Consider the following 18409-nt stretch of genomic DNA (forward strand, 5'->3'; position numbering starts at 1 on the left):
AAAACTTTAGGAATTTTTCAACCGTAATAAGATCGAGCTGCGTTGAATCTAGTAGAATTTGTCATGATACGAATCAATCACAATCATTCGTAATATCGACAGTGTTCAATGTAGAATCTATACTACCGTCTAAAACAATTGTAATTCCTTACTCGTGTCACTGATAAGAAATTCTAAAACACCAATGTTACAACGAAATATCCTATAAATATCGTGTAAGAAATAACAAGCTTCATAGACACGCAATATGTCTTCAAAGAATATCCATTCGTTAAACTTAATTTCAACGGATTAAAATTAAACGATTAACGTTAATTAAACCCAGTGTCAGCTGTAACAAGCAAACAACATTTTATTTCCATCCAATGCACCTAATGCCTAACGGCCAATGCTTCAGAAAATGAAATTGTAACAGGAGATGTCAAAACTCTAATTGAAACAAATTTTCCGGTATTTTCGCCGCGCGAATTTAGCTCGCGATTCTGGCTGAATGACGCAATAATAAACGGGAAAATTTCCTGGCAGATTACACGACATCAGTAATTGACAGTAATTGAAGGTGAAGTCAGCACGCTGGATTTGCCTCGGTTCCCTTCCTCTTCGTCGCATCGAGGAACGTAAGCGTAAATGAATCAACGTTGAATCATTTAGAAACCGTTGTTCGACGATTAGAAGTTAAACGTTTACGATCGTCCAACGAAACGTAGTACACGTATGTATTCGTATCCAGGTATGAAGGACAGAGGAAACAACGTAGGATGAAACGGGTTGAATAAGCAAAAGGAGGACAAGGCTGGAGAAATTGTAAAGCTGGAAAAGTCATGAGCGAATTCAGGGGAGTCTTTAACTGTAACGGAAGCGATGTCGCGCTCCCTTCCCTCGTCTCTACCGGCCCTGGGGGAACCTCATCCCTCGTTTCTTACCCTTTCTCACGCCACCCTCCCAGATAATTAAACGAAATTCATTTACATAGCTCAAGTAATACGGAGTCGCACGGAGGGCCGAACTGGGAAAGCAGAGAAGACGTTTGGAAAGCAGAAACACAGAGAGAGAAACCGTGTTGTCGAGCAAAAGGAGACAAGGAATAGAAGGCGAAGGATTTAAAGGACGTAAAGTGGTGAAGGAGAACGAGGAAAAATGAAGTGTTAGGTTTATGGCATGGAATATCCTCTTTCTTTTGCTTTGCTGGGGGATTTGTCGCGCCGTTTTGATTTTCCCTGGGACGGTATACGGAATTCTGCCGATATATCAAATCTTTCCATCGTTCCAGCCAGTCACTATCCGTTGCTACGTGCTTGTTCAAGGTGAGCTCCCGACGGAAAGTAGTTCGAAGGTCTCGTATCCGAGCTTTACCACGGGACACCAATCTTCGCTATGTTTCCACCGTGAAAATTAAGGTTGATTAAGCCCCTAGCTCTATCTCTAACGGATGATTCATGAAAATGAAATCGTGGTGTATCCAGTGGAACATCGGGAATGGTTTGGTCTATGCAGAAACAGTTTCTCTATTTTCTTGTGTGAAATTTGGATGATAATTCGTTCGATATTAAGAAATACTATAGAGAAAAACGAAAATAGTTTGAGTAGACTTAACACTGAGATAATGTTTCTTTATTTCTGATAATGTTTAAAAATATGTCGGGTTTGTCGGGTTGGCGCTGGTTTTAGGGGCGCGTTGGGTTTCTTCATTAGGACTAGCCATTGTAGTTGTTCAAAGAGGTTTATATTTACAGTGATATGTACAAGTGTTATTTAAACAGGGTTTAACAATTAAACGTGATTATTAGATACTCTTAAAGTAAAGACAATGTTCTTTGGTTCAAACGAATCCACGGTCAACGGGATAACTCTTTGTACAATTGGATGTTTTGAAACTCAAAGTGACGTTAGCTGTGTCGTACGGTATCTTTCAGACTGACAGACTGACGCTGTGTGTAAACTCTCCAAGATGATCGTAAGAATAAAAGACTGACACGATCACACTTGTCAATTGCGTATTGATCGAGGTTATCAACAAAATTCCAGGCGCCGTTACTAGGCAGACTCACGTAGAGCCCTGCCCCGGGGCTTGTTTGTTACTACAGCGTGTGTCCCTCAATATTGGTACTTCTACTGTTAAGTAAAACGTTCATCCCGTGACCGTGGCTACGTTCGGTGACCACTTGTGTTACCTTGACTTCAAGCCCACTGTTATAATACTATAATGAACAGCTATATTCCAAAATTCCAAACGAAAGGCCCGTTATCCCTACATCTCCGACAAATATTTTATTTATACGTGATATTTTATTAATTATTTTACTCTACAGATAAATAAAAGCACACCAAAGTTTTATTGTATATATTGGTCGAACACCTTTGCATTACTTGCTTTCTATTTCCATTGAATATTACGTATCTATCTAACCACGCGACGCTTACGTTACTTACAGAGTCTAGAGAGCTATGTAAGTTTACTTCTAATCTTATATAAGCCGGAGTACGACTTATATATCCGTATTCTATTCTCGAACGAAGAAAGAATCGCATACTATTGTTTCTACAAACTCATACCTCGTCGGTCTCTAAATTAAATTCAAAAGAACAGATTATCGTACGAGTAATAGCAATTTTGCAACTAAATGTTTACAGAAAAAAAATGATGTTATTTAAAATTATGCACGTAGTAGCCAGTAATATACGATCCAAAGATAGCTTTAATTCCGTTTCAAAGAGCGGCACGTAAAGAATTCTACGCATTGTATTTTACATTTACACATGGGTATTCACAGCAATTTAATTTTTCGGTTCATCTCAAATATTTACATTTCCTAAATAGTGATGATTAAACACATTCCTACGATTCTCGTATAAACATTTGCCTTACGAATCCGATGAAAATGCATAACCGAAACGTGTAGATCCGTTGTCGACGAAGGTCGCACGAAACATGAAAATTTCATAAGGTAACGCGTCGACTTGCCAAGAATGAGGTAGTTATCCCTTGATCCTGGACAAATAAAGAGGATTCCGTAAACTCTCTGATAAAACATACAACGATATATATATCCATATAAATCAGAAACATGTATATTGATAAATATCTACATTCAAAGATCGTTACAATAATCTCGATAGTAACTTCATAATGAAAAATTTATCACGATAGGAAATACTGCTACGTAACGATTAACGCGCAATGATAAATCAATAAAGGATGACAATATCCTTTTGTTATAAAACGCTCCAACTTGTTCTAAACTATTCTAGATAAAATATCTTATCAATATTCTTATGGTGCTATTAGCAGATCTGAAGAAGCTCATGGAAGTAAGGAAGCTAACAGAAAACCGTCTCCTCCTAATGGCAATCATTGACGTGGAAAGCGCGAGATAAGTGTTTTTCCGAATACCAAAGAAATTACCAGCGCGAGAAATAATCGATCAATTCTTTGCTCTATTCTTTTAACGTGGACACGAACCCGTCAAGTTGTTGCAAGTCACCAGACTATAACGATGAATCTCTGTATTTTTCTGCTTTCCACCTTCTAACAGGAACAAAGGACCCGCACCACCGATTCCCAACGTTAAAGGTATGAAAAACAGAGGAAATTTCATTGGAAAGAACTCTAAAGAGATACAGAATCCTATATCGATCCCCCGTACTGTTTCAGAAACTGTCCTTCCGGTTTCACGAGCGAAATTCATGAAAGTTACAAGCGAGGCGATGCACAACGCAAACAATCCGAACTGCCAATAAAGGGGATAGAAGAGTAGGACGTATGGCATGACGAGCGTGAAAGGAAAAAAATTCGAACACTTCGGTAGATTTGAGGCATGGTTTGAACGCAAGGCTTTACGAGCGGCAGGGCATCTGCATAGCTCCATTGTTGTCTCGAACAATAAATGCCAACCTGATCCTGGATGTTACTGGACTCCGTACCCATGTTGTTACTGTGCGTTTAATCTTTATACTTCGGGTGTGTTCGAGAGACCCGGCCTGGAATAATTGAGCACTCTCGTTTCTGTCATCGCAGAATTCAAAAAAAGGTTCGCGCGGTGTGCTTCAACGTCACGATGCATCCTGATTTTCCCATTTCGAATCGGAAATACGGGCTACTCGACCCGTTGCCCTTCCTACTTATTCGACTGCTACCAGAGTTCACCCTGGTAGAGTTCGGCAATAACCGGATCTGGGAGAAACTAGAGAACGTATCCTCGAGTACTTTCTCTACGATTCGGCTCTCTGTCTCTCTCTCTCTCTTTCTTTCTTTCTCTCTCTCTCCGACCATGTTGGGTCCGAGAGAGGCCACTGACGAGGAAGTTGAAGGTAACCGAAGGCACTGGTAACCGAAACTGTTCCACCGACCAGTTCGTTTTATGTTGACACGGGCAAATGCTGACCGTTCATCTTGATCATGGTTTCGATAAGGATGGTGGATCCGGTAACTCGTCCGACGTTCCCTTTTCTGCTTTCATCTTCGCTCGTGCGTATGCTACTAATTTTGATACCTTGTACCCTAGAGCCAATTGTTTCTGGAACACGTTCGTGTTTTAGGAACGGGCATGATCCTAATTGTTAACTACTCCCCGTAGTAATTAAGCGACAGAACCATTGCTAGGTTACTAAAATGATACAGTTGCCTTGTCGATCGTGTCTGACATTAGTCTATCTTATACTACTGAAATGTATATCTCGACATAACGCAATAACGATAAATTAATTTCATATAGCTGCTAACTCTCCTGATTATTTTCATCAATTCTTTTTATTATTTGATTTTGATAAAAATATGAAATCCCTATATCAAATATCGATATCAGAGAATCAATCATTCGAACTATTTTCGCTACGTTCCAAAATACACCGACTGGAAAAAAAGTATGGTTTCAACTCTGTGACAGATATGGTGCAATCCTGATCGATCAGGTTTTCGAAAAAGGAAACACGGTTGAAAGAAAAATGGGCAAGAATCGAGCTTGTTTTAGCGGCAAGTCAAAAACGTCCGAGCATACAAATTGAAATTGAATCGCTTTATATGGCAAAGTGCGTGGCGCGAGGGTAGATTTGTAGCAACGTCCAAGGGAAGACCGAAAGGTATTCGAGAACTGATATGCGGTATGCTTGACTCGTAGCAGACAGTGAATGATGAGTGCCGACCGATCCACTCTTCGTTCGCTGTCCGCTGTACAGAGAGAACAGCAACGGCTCGAATGAAACTCTTGTCCATTCATTACGGCTGCCTATATTGTGACATTTCATGGTGACGTACGTTATTAAGCGTTCCAACGAAATGGATTCTCTCTCATTTTTTAAAGCTCCTTGAAAATCGATTTCAGTGTAAATATCAGAGATTCAATTTCGCTCGATACTCACTCGCTACAATACACAGACCGCATTGATCTCCATACCATCGAATATATTCGGGATATTATAAATGAAATATTATTTCGTTTCGTCAAACTGCATTTTTGCGCCCATCTAATATTTTATCTCTCTTTATAACGAAACCCGGTTATTCCTATTGAATAAGTACTCTGGTATCATTTATAACGAGCGCATCGAATGTTCAAAAAAGTAATAAATAATGCGATAATAATAATATAGGAATAGAAAAATTACACATTTGCGTCCTATTCCTATTAATGAATTCTTGAAGAAAGGAAAATTTCTCCTAAATAATTGAATATATAATACATCGTGAATCTTATTCTTGTTACTATATCAGAGAAACGTTTAAAAAGGAAGAAAACGAGAAATCGCTTGATATGCAATCTAACGACTGAAGAAACGTAAATAACTACTATCAAAGACACCTACGTAAAACAAACGAATGACTGATACATCGGAAACGAATGGCAAAGAGGTATCGAATCAATTGTAGATAACTGATAGAAATACGCGATGCGGCTGGTTGAGTTGTAGCGGACAGTGAGTGATTGGTAGCGGACGATCCTGAAAGTTCGTTTGGCAAACGGGCCACAAGGTAACCAACTGGTGAAATTTCGTTTATTCATTGGACACATTTCTGTAACGGTATCTGTATACCAAGCAATTTTACAATTTGCCGTATTATAGCATCGTGCTCTCTTTTTTCTCTCATTCTTGCTCGCTATTTTATTCGGTATTTTTTCATCGAATCGAACTGCTTTTCGACAGATTCGCCTAAGAGACGCTTTTATCATAAAATAAAAATCTCGCCGTTAATGATCCCTGCGTAGTCTCACCGACCATTAAAATTGTATTATCAGTCCCTCGCTATTCCCCATCCTTCCAATTATCGAAGTAACGTTATTTCCATAACTCGACCAAACTGGAGATCGCGAGCGTTAGAGTATTACACGGAAATATGTAGGACAGCACAGTCGATGACGCAACAAGATTTAAGGACACCTTGGGACCGGCCGTGTAAGCATCAAATTTTCATTGGAAGAAAATTCTACAGAAATTTAGGAAGAGATTCCGAAGGAATTCAGACTATTATTACGGTGAAGGAGAAAATGGTTCGTCGTTTCCGAGCGTACCGTTCGAGTGTGAACTACAAGAGGAGTATTAGGCGATGGTTACTAGTAGAACGGACGATAAAAGTCGTACGAGCGAATCTAATTTGGCGGGGGAGAACGAGTGCGCGAAAATTGAGAGTTCCTTTTACTATATGTACGCGCGTACCGTCAACGGGGAAGCTCCGTTTCCTCTATCCTTCTCTCTTTCATTCCTTTCTTCGTTCTTTCCAGCTCGAATTATATATGCCTCAATTTCGAATCTGCGCGAAACAGTGCGTAAAATTACCGGCACATACAGCAAGGCGAACCGTATCGAAAAACAATAAACCAAATAAAATTCAAGCGCACGCCTCTGTGAATTTTCAAACGGCGATCCAAGTTTGCCACAACCACGTGAATTTTTCTAGAAATATGCGGGCTAATTTACCGGTCTTCCCTTATATTTAATATCGACCGCTAGATAGTTACGGTCACGACGAACATTTGATTCAATTCCGAGATCTAATCCAATTGGTTTGTTGAAATCTTCGATAAATGTAACTTTTTCGGTACTGTTCATTCCTATTAATGTAGTATGGTATTGATTTATGTCACTCGTCACTGTTAGACGCGTAATCGAAGGTACACAAACAAAAAAAAAGCAAAAAGAAGCTTTACTACGTTGGCGTAACGATAGTAGTCTTTTGAATGCATATTCAATTATACGAATGATTTATTCTGTTGCACGAGCGCGAGAGGTGTAAACGAAGAAGGACACCCGATGATCGTTACCGATACGTGCAACTAGAAACCGAACTTTATCGTTCGTAATTGATTTATTGGATCAAATAATGCACCATAAGCTACGCTACAGGCTAGAATATATTAGAATATATTTAACCAGTTAGCTGTTTCGACGACTATACTCGTCATAAAGAAATAGCTATATTTTATGATATGACGAACCCTGTTAGTAATAAAATTAAAAAATAAAACAGGTATTTCATTACAACTTAATTCTATATTATAACAGCCACACATACTATGTGTTTGACGAGTATACTCATAGTCGCTTACTTTTGACGATACATTCTAGATACACATTTTTCAAAGTTTTCAAAGAGCTCACAACAGTTAACTGGTTAATTGGTCCAGATGATAGGAAATATCTCTGTTAAAATCAGAAAATAGAAAATTACCGAAAATGAACGGAACCATCGATTCCTGCTTTTTGGAAATACAGTTGAAGTATTCGAAAAAATTATGTACATCACGAAACGATTATGATGAATAAATGTTAAATATACATTTCGTGTTAAAAGTACATTCGCATAAGTTTATCGCGTTATAATTAAATATTGCAAATCGTACGTTCACACAAGGAAGAACCGAGAGAACGTTTTCTGAAAAGCGTCAAAGTATGCAAATCTTATTATATGTATACATACACAATTTTCCACTCATATGCGACATAGTGTATAATTCCCGACACGGAGGAACACTACCGTTTGAAATGTTACTTTACAATTAAGTGATACTCCGTTTGAATTGGCGTTGCAGCAAAGCGAGTAAGATTGAAGCTGGGCAATAAAATGCACCTTATGGCGTCCTGAGTAAACTCGTCTCGATGAATGGTATGAAAACTTCACGAAACTTGAAGACAACAAAGATGTCACGAGGAAGTAGGTCCAAACTAAATATATACAGTGATAGAGTTTTATGTGTAATTGCTCGGTAACCATTTTGATTTCTATAATAATTAAAACGATATATTTATCTTTAAAACCTGTCTATATAACGTATAAGCTGACAAATACAATTTTATTGTACAATTTGAATAATTCAAATATTTCGTATCTACTAAGACATTGAAGAATTTAAACGTTGATTTCGCGAGTTTATCAATACGATTAAAATAGCTACAAATTTGTAGAATGACAAGTTAATTAGTGAACTACAGAGATCTTTGCAAAGAGCTGTCGCAGTCTCCGAAAGCGTAAAAATTCCAGCAAAGGTGACAAGTCTTAAGGCTATTTCAAGAACCCGGCAATATTTCGCCGTAACAACGGCACGATATTTATACAGCGAAAACAGAAATGCATGTTATAAACTTCTGCTTATCCGAACAGAGTCTACCGTAAAGGTTCGTGATAATTAAATTTCGATTGATTTACTTCGATTTACTTCCTTTCTTATACGTTTTCTCGTGCCGTTGAATACAACAAAGATATCATGAAATCTAGTTTCAGTATAAAAGATTACATCAAATTCCTAAACACTTTAAGCGAAAACGATTAAAAACGGAAATTTTTCGATCCTAGCACATCCGAATCCGAAAATTGAACGCTACCGGTACGCCGTACCGTTCAACTTCGCCATCGCCCGCGAACTCTTGTTAATCTATCTGCGCAGCAATTCCAACACACGACCGATGCATCTGGTCGCGGCTAATAGCAGCGACAATTATACGACGATCCATATTTAACAGGATATACCATGCGCGTCCTCTGGCTGGGAGAGGGGGCGAAGAGAGAGGAAGAGCCGGAGGGAAGGGACGGCAATGCTCGTCGCCGAAGCGCAATTCCCTGACCAAAATCCATGGGCAAAACAACATATCAAACGTCCATTCCACGGCTGAAAAATTTCAGCGTAACTGCAGCACACATTCCGCGCGTGCAGTCCTCGAATGTCCGCGGATCAGTTTTGTGGCCGACGAGATCCGATTGATTCGTCCGATTAACGTTCTGAATATCGTCGCCACGGTGGCCACGGATGACCATTTGGCGAAACTTCACGGTGGTTTGATTCCTCCCTCTTTATCTCTCTCTCTATCTATCTATCTATCTATCTATCTATCTATCTATCTATCTGTCTATCTATCTATCTATCTATCTCTCTATCTATCTCTCTATCTCTATCTCTCTTGCTATCATATCTCGATACTATATCGACGAGTCACGCATTCGCATAGATGAATTTATGCGACCGTGCATATGTGTGTTCATACGTGTGTAACGCGCAAGCCGCCTCTTTCTGTAAATCGACAACCCATCCGAATTTGCAGATCGGACATAGAACGGGGTGACCAAAGCGAGGCTCGTCGCTCGACCATATAACGAGATGTCACATAGAGGGGAAAAAATTACGTAAATTAGCGCGAATTGGTGTCGAATGGTCGCACATGGCTACCATGAGAGGAGTGACGTTTACCATTCTGAGAGAGGAACGAGACCGTGCCCACGGCAGCACCGAGCTTTGTAGCACGGCTCGCAGAACGCAGGGGCGGGCTACCACCAGAACTGTGTGTGATTGATGAGGCAGTGATAGCGACGGGTCTGCACTCGACACATCGCTACTGCCACCAAACAATGCATATTCATCGGACGTATAAATAATGTCTGTTTAATACATAAATATACATTAACGCGTGCGACCCCTTTATATCATACTTCCGGCTCCAGCCTCGTCTTCTTTCTCGTTCACTCTCGGTGGTGAGATCCACGTGTCCTTCCTCTTTGCAAACTGAATTTGATCGCTTGGGGTGCGTTCTCTGAATCGACTATCATTTTTATTTTACTTTCACGATATTATAGATAAATTATGATTTAAGAAATCTGCGAGTATCTTTGTGCTCAGAAATAAACTTGAGTCGTAAAAATGTTTTCTTCTTTTACGATATATACAATTTAACTTCTCTATGTTTTCAGAGATGGTATAATGTTTCTTTATGACACAATAATTTTATTTCTGATAATTAATATAGGTCACCGGTGGATTACGTGCAATGAAACAGATGCGTTGGAACATTTTTCTGCGTTTGCAAATTACATAAAATGGACTTTCACGATACCATTGTAGATATCTATCTTTTGAATTTTATTAAAAAAAATCGTGTTTTAATCCGTTGATAGAGGTTCCGGATAGTTTCACCAGCGATGCGTTATCCTGTAACAGACACGCCGTGGAATGAAAATTTGAAAGAATCCGATAGGACACGTTGTCACTGATGATTGATCACCATTTTGACCGAGACGCGTCCTTTTTTTCAAATTGAAAATTAATCCCCGCTTTTAACGTTCAACTTTCAAAACACTACGATACACCGGGTGTATCGATTTTCCATGGAGGAGAGGTTACATGGCCGCCATTACTGACAAAGAAGAAAATTTGTCTCATCGTAAATTTAAATGAGCCATACTGCGTAGTTTAAATTCCGATATGCGATCGAACGCATCCAATTTTTTTTGTCGCCGTTTATCACGGTAGATTAAGTACCCATTTATCACGAGCCCTGATGAATGACTCGCGCACGCGTGTACATAATATGACACGGTATATCATTGACGGGAATATCAATAAGCTTTTTATAAGATACTTCCTCCTATATTTCAAACAATTTAGATGGAAATTTCCATTCTCAAAGGATCACGAAATATTCCTTCAGTCTCCCAAATGTCATCGATATGTTAATACTTGAAAATTCTAAATATTTCAAAAGGACAGACATTCTTTTCTTTCGTTTTCTTCTTTCTGAATGCATTAAGTCATTTTATAAATAATGCGACAGTTTTAGCAGGATAAACTCTACTCTCGTAAAAATTGTATTACTTATAGAACGATCTGATAAGTCCCGTTGAGCATGCTATAAAATTATCTAATCTTCCACAGTAATCTCGCTACACACAGAGATTTAAATTCACGTTATTGTAAAACTGTTATTTATAATATCTCGCGATATTTTCTGAGCGATGTATATTAGAATTTACAACTGGTCTTCATTCTCGTCGTTGATGCGCGGCAGAAGTTTCGTGGAGGATAGTCACCCTTAACACACAGGGAATTTTATGACGACCTGTTATAGACACTCTTTGTATGCTCATTGTGGACGGTTTACGAGCATTGCTTATGGTGCCTCTTAGCATACAGTGGACGCTTAGTAGCGTGTGATCATGGTCGGCCTTGGTTCGCCGAGGAGTTAAGTAAGCCCGACCCTAGCCCTATATTTGATGCGCAACATCGAAATTCGATTAGATACCGATATAAGTTGATACTTCTGTAGGAGAAATGTCGGGAGCGCGGCCGTTATGTAACCCAAATGGCGAAGGAAAATAAGCGAAAGGATAACTCTGCCTCTGGTATAATTGAATAAATAGATATAACGCAAACACGGTGAGCTGAAAAGTTTCTCCGCGAAAAGTCATTATTCTAGAAAGGAGGCTGCTCAAACTTCTATGTTTTGATAACCTGCGCGATACATCCAACTATTTCAGATATGCTGAAACAACGTCTTAATAATGAAACTTTCAGAAAGCGTAACATCGTGAAAACACAGCGCGGTTTCGGCTCGATAACCGACCAGACTTGGACCTCGGATCAAAAATTTTCACGGTAAGTGGTGAATCAAGTGAAAATGGAAAAGGATGCGTATACACTCTCCGTTAAAATTAAGAAATCCGACGATGGAAGTATTCGAGACAGATACGGCTCTTGTTGCCGAGTTCATACACCTCGGTTCAATTAAATTCGCGGCCGGAAGAACAATAATTGCTTCGCGTTTCGTTCCTTCCCAACCGAGCACCTTCTAGTCTTCCACTCATCCCCTTATCATCCTATCGTCCCTTCTTCGTTCTCGTGAATTTTCTGTGAAAACTTTCGTGGCACTTCTAATTAGACTTATCCCATTGCTCGCGTTAAGAGACGAAACTTTCTATAGATAGAAAGGAAACCGTGCTAATGGCGCGATAGGTTGTAGCGAACACTTCGGCGATCAAAATTAATGCGGCCAGAAATATCGGACATCTAACTTTTTCTCTCGTACTCGGGGCTGTTCTATTTCGATTCGTGAATTTTTCCGCACGGTAAACGCTCGGCAGCCCTTGAATACGCAACTTTCTGCAATGAAATCCTCTTACGATCCGAATACGAGTAACCGTGTACAAATGTTGCCTATTTTATAATTGACTGTCAGAAATTCTTGCTACGTATTTGTCAATACGGAGCTGCATTATCCCCCTTCATTCTTAAATCTAGTTCTAAAATAGAAAAAATGCGCTTTGCCTGATCCCCGTATACCTCGTCTTGAGACATATATCTTTCAACTATAAAAAAAGCATCAAAGTGCGTTTATAGATATTTTTTCAACACGTTGGTGAAATATACACAGATTTAACAGAAGTTGCAAGTCAGTGCAGTTTAACAATGACAAATTTATTTGACGAGACAATCGACGTTATTGCATCTATGAACCGGACATTGAAGTTTGATGGAAGGTCCAATTCTCTGGAAGATCAGTTTCCAAAAACAGAAGTTGTATGCACTTTTTCTCTGATCCCTTTGACAGAATTATGAATTTGGATGCAGAGAACGCGTTGGGCGCTCTGAAAAGTTTTGAAAAGTTTCAGCACAGTTTTTCCTCGATGCTAGTCGGCTGTGGTCTTTAACATAGATATACAATTTCCATGACGAGTACGAAGCCGGGCAGAAATTCGTAGGCGAATAACGCTACTGAATTTTGATCCTACTCAACTAGGGGAAAACGCTCCTACTCAATCTAGGACCTCCCTAGGTCATCCCTATGTTACGAGGGGAAACACTTTCTCCTCGTGTTGGAGAAATGTATCCCGTCATTTATATTCCTACCCGTTTTTCTAAACTTGACAATTTTTGAGACGTGCAATCAAGTTGATTTCTTAATTCCAAATTTAAAGGATTGTGTACATAGAAAGATTTTTTATGTGGAAAAATATTTATCGTAATTATAAACAGATCTAAATTTGTTTTTACTTTCTAGCTTTATTAACTTTTGAATAGAATCGTTTTCAAAACCTGATGAGAATGCCAAAGCGAATATTTAATAACTGTTAATCTGTATACATGTATATCAGTATACATAATACAAACTGTTTTCAAATATTAAACCGCTTGTGACGCGCAAATTCAGAGGAATAAATTATTAATTGCATATCTTTTATGTGTATATATGTATGTACAAAAATCACAGAAGAATTTTATTGTATTAATTAGCTGCAACTCGAGTATTAACAATCGCGATGGACAGCTATATATCAACACGTAGGTAATAAATTTAATCGATACCGCTTGCGTTTGTTTCGGGTATTTATTCGCGTTTGGTTTCAAATTGCATTATTGGCTAATTATATTTCGGAGATTAATTTTGTAACGCAATTAAATTCACTAATGTTCCCGATACCTCTGTTACGAATTTCTTATGTACAAACAGTTTTCAGAACTGTTAAACAATTCAGGAAATAGACCGTCAGCGAAACACGAGGAAGGCGACACGAAAGGATTCTATTCTGGAACATGCATATGCATCTGTTCACACATTTGTGCGTGACATCGCGTTCAAAATTGTCCCGTTAGAATAGCATCCGTGTAATTGAGTTTGCAAATATCGCGGTTGATTTCCTAACAAACAGTATAACGATCAATTTCGTACTTTGTTTCGTCGGATCTAGTTATTCGTCGGCTATTTCAAGACGCGATATTTGCAAAAGAATCGTACTCACGACTTCCCAAATACGTTTTAATTTTTGTTATTATATGAACGAGGAAATATCGATACTTCAAATATAGAGAGGAATAAAATAAAATTCAGTGTCCGCTAAATCATCAGTCTTCACAATCTTGTGCAGTTTGCACTGCGCGTTCCATACGAGTTATTTCGACATTGCAAAATTTTGTGGAATAACTATGTATATGATGGGGGAAATTTTAAAACTAAATTTCAAAGATTTTTATACGAAACGAGAGTAGTACGGAAGCTAGTGAAAGAAAATTTATTTTGTTTAACCGGTATATTCCTACTCCTCTCTATAACTCGATTTTCCTTTCGTGCCACAGATATAACTTTAATTTACGTAACAAAGCGCAACGGAGAACTTTGCATGAATAATCCGTGCATTTTATCATAAAATCACCGTTGAATAAAAACCATTCTCGCTCTAGTTTCCTCGAAACACCCGCTATATCTCCAGATACATCCAGCCTCACCGAGATATCTGTCGTTGTTTTCACCTCCATCATGGACTTCTACGTTTTACCAAGTTTTCAGCTTTAAAGTCTGAAAATTCTTTTAACGAGTATCTGCATTGTAAGAAAGGCACGGCTTTTAAGCTTCTCACTCGTTGGAGGTATTTCTTGGAACAGCAAGAAATTGCCTGGTTCTCGCGCTTAAATGCGCTTATTACGCTGTATTCCTCGAGAAAAATTTGAATTGGTCTTAAAAGGGAAAAGCGAAACTTACAGAGAAAGAAACGAACCGATGTCTGATCGGAGTAATTTTACACGAAATTTCATTGACAACTACCTTACGAGATAAAATAAACGAAGAAGAAACTCTAGTAGAATAATAAAGAAGTTTTTTCTTTGAATATTTAATTAATTATACCCGAGAAATATGCCAACAATTTAGAAAGCAGCGAGATATTCTGAAATATTACTCCGTACATTTATCCTACTCTAATGTTTCGAAATATTTTTGGAATTTAGTTGAAATATTCAACAATTTTTCCTCATTGTCGTGAACTAACGATCGGCTGATCAATTAGGTTGCTATGCTGTGGTATGATAATAACAGTAGCGGCCGAAAAGGAGAGTGGAAACAATGTAACACGTGTAACGCGTCAGATGGAGACGAAGACAAAGCGTGGCGCGGAACTAGCGTGCAGAATTACGAGAAGATCGCGTGCTAAACGATTTTCCTCTTTGACTAGCCCCTTCCTTTTCTCTCGTTCTTTCCCAGGCTCGTGGTTCTTCCTTTCGCACGACGGTTGTTACGTCATACCACAAAACGGTGGAAAACGACGCGAGAATGGAGGAACGTAAAGGGTGCAGATCGCGGCGATGCGATTGATAATGAGCATTACATTGCAGGCACGTTGCCAAATATCGCGCGCGTGAACGAAATCGCGATCAGATCGTTGGAAAATTAATTTTCTGGGTCGGAGAATCGCGCCAGGGTCAAAGATTCACGAGGATATTGATAACTCGAAGGAGGAAAGTTAGTCGCAGACCTTCAAAGGTAATTTAATTCCGGCGCGTTTCTATACTTTGAAAGCTGTGGCAAGACGCGGGAAATAGCAGCGAAAAAGTAGTGGACTGAACGAGGCGACAGTGAAATATTTTTGCCTTTCCATCGACGGCGTAAGAATCGCGTGGAATTCACAAGAGAGAGTGCATGCGTTTCATTCATCACAACCTTAATGACCTCTCTGTTAAATTAATGTCCTGGGTTCTATCGAGACGCGCATGGGGCTCGTTTGACTGCCCGGGTTGGGTTATTAACATTAAACTCAACTTAGAAGAGCTGAAACACTTCTGAATACATTATTTATGCTTTATTAGTGACAGTCTTTCGAAAAGCAAAAGATATTAATTGTTCGACAGAAATTTGTTACTTAATTTAGCTACGGTTTACGTATATAATGAAACATATTGTTCGGATTTGTGTTTTGACTTAACGAATACTCGATGTTTTTGTTTTAATTTTGTAGCTCGTGTATCGCATATTTACTATATCACAGTTTGATAAAAGAGAGAAACACAATGTGCTCTGCGAAATGAGCATAAATCAATTTTATACCTTTCAAACCCGATGCATGGCACGTAAAACTCTTTAAAAACAATGGGCCAATGCGATGTTGTCTGCTATCAGCTACAGCTTTCCCTTTGTTGCTGCACAGATGATAACGCAGCAGGACTTGCGAAACTGAGCGAAATTTTTTACGGAGACCGTGCGGATGGTGGCATATTTTTTATCTTGTACGTTTAACATTTTAGTAAATAAAACCAACAGAGAATTACCTGACGACGCATTAAAATTTTCACAAACCATGTAACATACCAATATAAAATCTATACAATTATTTCAACAGAATTTAAACTAAAAAACAATTGATTAGAGTATTTAAAAAGGTATCACATAGTCATCGCCTCGAAGAAATTTGGATGAAAGAGATGTTCGCAGATCACGTTTAGATCCGTGTATAGAAAAGCAAATCAGACTGCCCTACGCTTTCTTCCGACTCGTTGCTCGTTAAAGCTACGTTTATCGGTGCACGCAAATCAGGCTAGAACGTCAGACAAATGGTAATCGAGAAGCGTGATTAAAGTGATCGCACTTCTAATGGAGAGGAAAGTAGCAAATAAGAGACAAGAAGAAGCGAAACTTGCCTGTCAGTGATAGTCTAGAGTCTAGGGGCGGCGTCGTCTTTCGCCTTCCTTTTCCCTCTTATCCGTGATGCATTGCATTCTACAGGGGCGGCCGCGCGAGCGTATAATGCACGCCGGATTCTCGAAACCGAAAAAGGAAATAGACAAGACCCTTAACTGAAATCAGGAATGTGAAGCGGATGGTAGTTTAAAAAGATTCGCCTTGGTTGGCTCCTTGTCTCGGCTATTTTTTCCTCTTCCTGTCCAATAATCGCATTCTACTTGTTCCACTACCTCCTCTTTGACCCATTCCCAGTTAAACTACATCTATTTCTATGGTATACAGGAATGTATCTCTTCGCGTTTCCCCGCTGATCCTCGCGTTAGTTTCTCGAGCCTGTACGCGCGAAACTTCTGAATACGGTGTATTGGATATTTACATAACCTTCGTGGTCAGAAAACTATGTGCTACTGAGACGTGATCCGCATACAAATGGAACTTTGAATCTTTTATTCTTTCACCTTTCCCATATGTATTTTCTTGGACGCATAAGTGAAAAATAAATTTATCGCACGCGATTCTAGCAATTTGCTAGATGTTTGCGATTGCACGATTTCGATGATCAACATGAACCAAATAAATATTATATTAATTCTTTCGTTTTTGTTTGTAATAAATACGTATTCTGTGAAATTACGGAGTACTGAATATTGCAGAATCCTTTTCCAGATGTCAGGTAAATTTTATCAATATTTTATTCACATCACGTAATGAATATTCTCTCGAGTGTCCTATATCTATATCTATTTTAATATCTACTAAAAATATTTCTTTCTCAACATTTCTTTCATGGATATATCCATAGATATAAGTAATTACGAATCTCACTTAATCGACATTCTATAAAATACTCGAATTGTTCTGATCTTTCTCTTTCTCCGTTCTCGTTTTACCCGTAATTTAGAAACAACGAGGAAAGTTACAAGGACCGATAGCGAAGACATGTTACGGCACATAGTTTCAACCTTTAAAGTTTACGGTCGTGTATCAGTAAAATTGTATCAATATCAGTCAGTTTCGATTTTTGTAACGATATCCCACGATACGTCGACAAGTGCCGCAACTGATACGGTTTGCGTGTAAGGATTCAATATCGTTCGATGGATTCAACTGCTTTATGATGTTCCACGGAGAAAATTCCGAGATGATTGGAATATTATTTTTTATATAAACTTATAGAATCCAATGTTTCGTGTTACATGAAAAAGAGAATTAATAAAACGGTGTTTCATAAAGCAAAAACCTCTTCTAAATTTAATGCGTGTCGTCGCTGATAACGAGGAACGATAATTTAACTGGAAGTAATAAACGACAGTTACATGCGTATTTACAACCTGGCAAGACACTGCGTTTAACTACGTTTTTCCGTCTCACTTTGCTTCCCGTGCACCCGCGAAACTTTAAACAGCAACACGGGCTGCAGCTATGTCTGCACGGGCACGCAATTAAAAAGAAGAAAACAAAAAAGCTTTTAGTGCGCAGTAAAAACCATAAAAGGAAAAGATTACACGGTGTAATTTCGTGCAGAGGGAAGAAACAAGTTTCGTTGGTACGCGGCAACAAAGTGTCACAAAAGGAAGTGTAAAAGCGCTTGTCCAGATTTAGAACCTCAATTAAGGCTATGGAGAAGGAGAATCAATGCAGAAACACCGAGTAATCCATCCACTTCCATGGACCGCGACAGTGACTTTTGTTCAAGTAGCATGAACAAGTA

General features: G+C 38.8%; 1 protein-coding gene across 1 annotated transcript in view; it reads right to left on the reverse strand.

Moving 5' to 3' along the window:
- Positions 1–18409, reverse strand: part of LOC117160256 (lachesin) — a 187529-nt gene that overhangs the window by 167664 nt on the left and 1456 nt on the right. The gene's annotated exons all lie outside the window — the stretch shown is intronic.

Source organism: Bombus vancouverensis, chromosome 6 (genome assembly GCF_051014615.1).
Source record: "Bombus vancouverensis nearcticus chromosome 6, iyBomVanc1_principal, whole genome shotgun sequence".
NCBI classification, from domain to species: domain Eukaryota; kingdom Metazoa; phylum Arthropoda; class Insecta; order Hymenoptera; family Apidae; genus Bombus; species Bombus vancouverensis.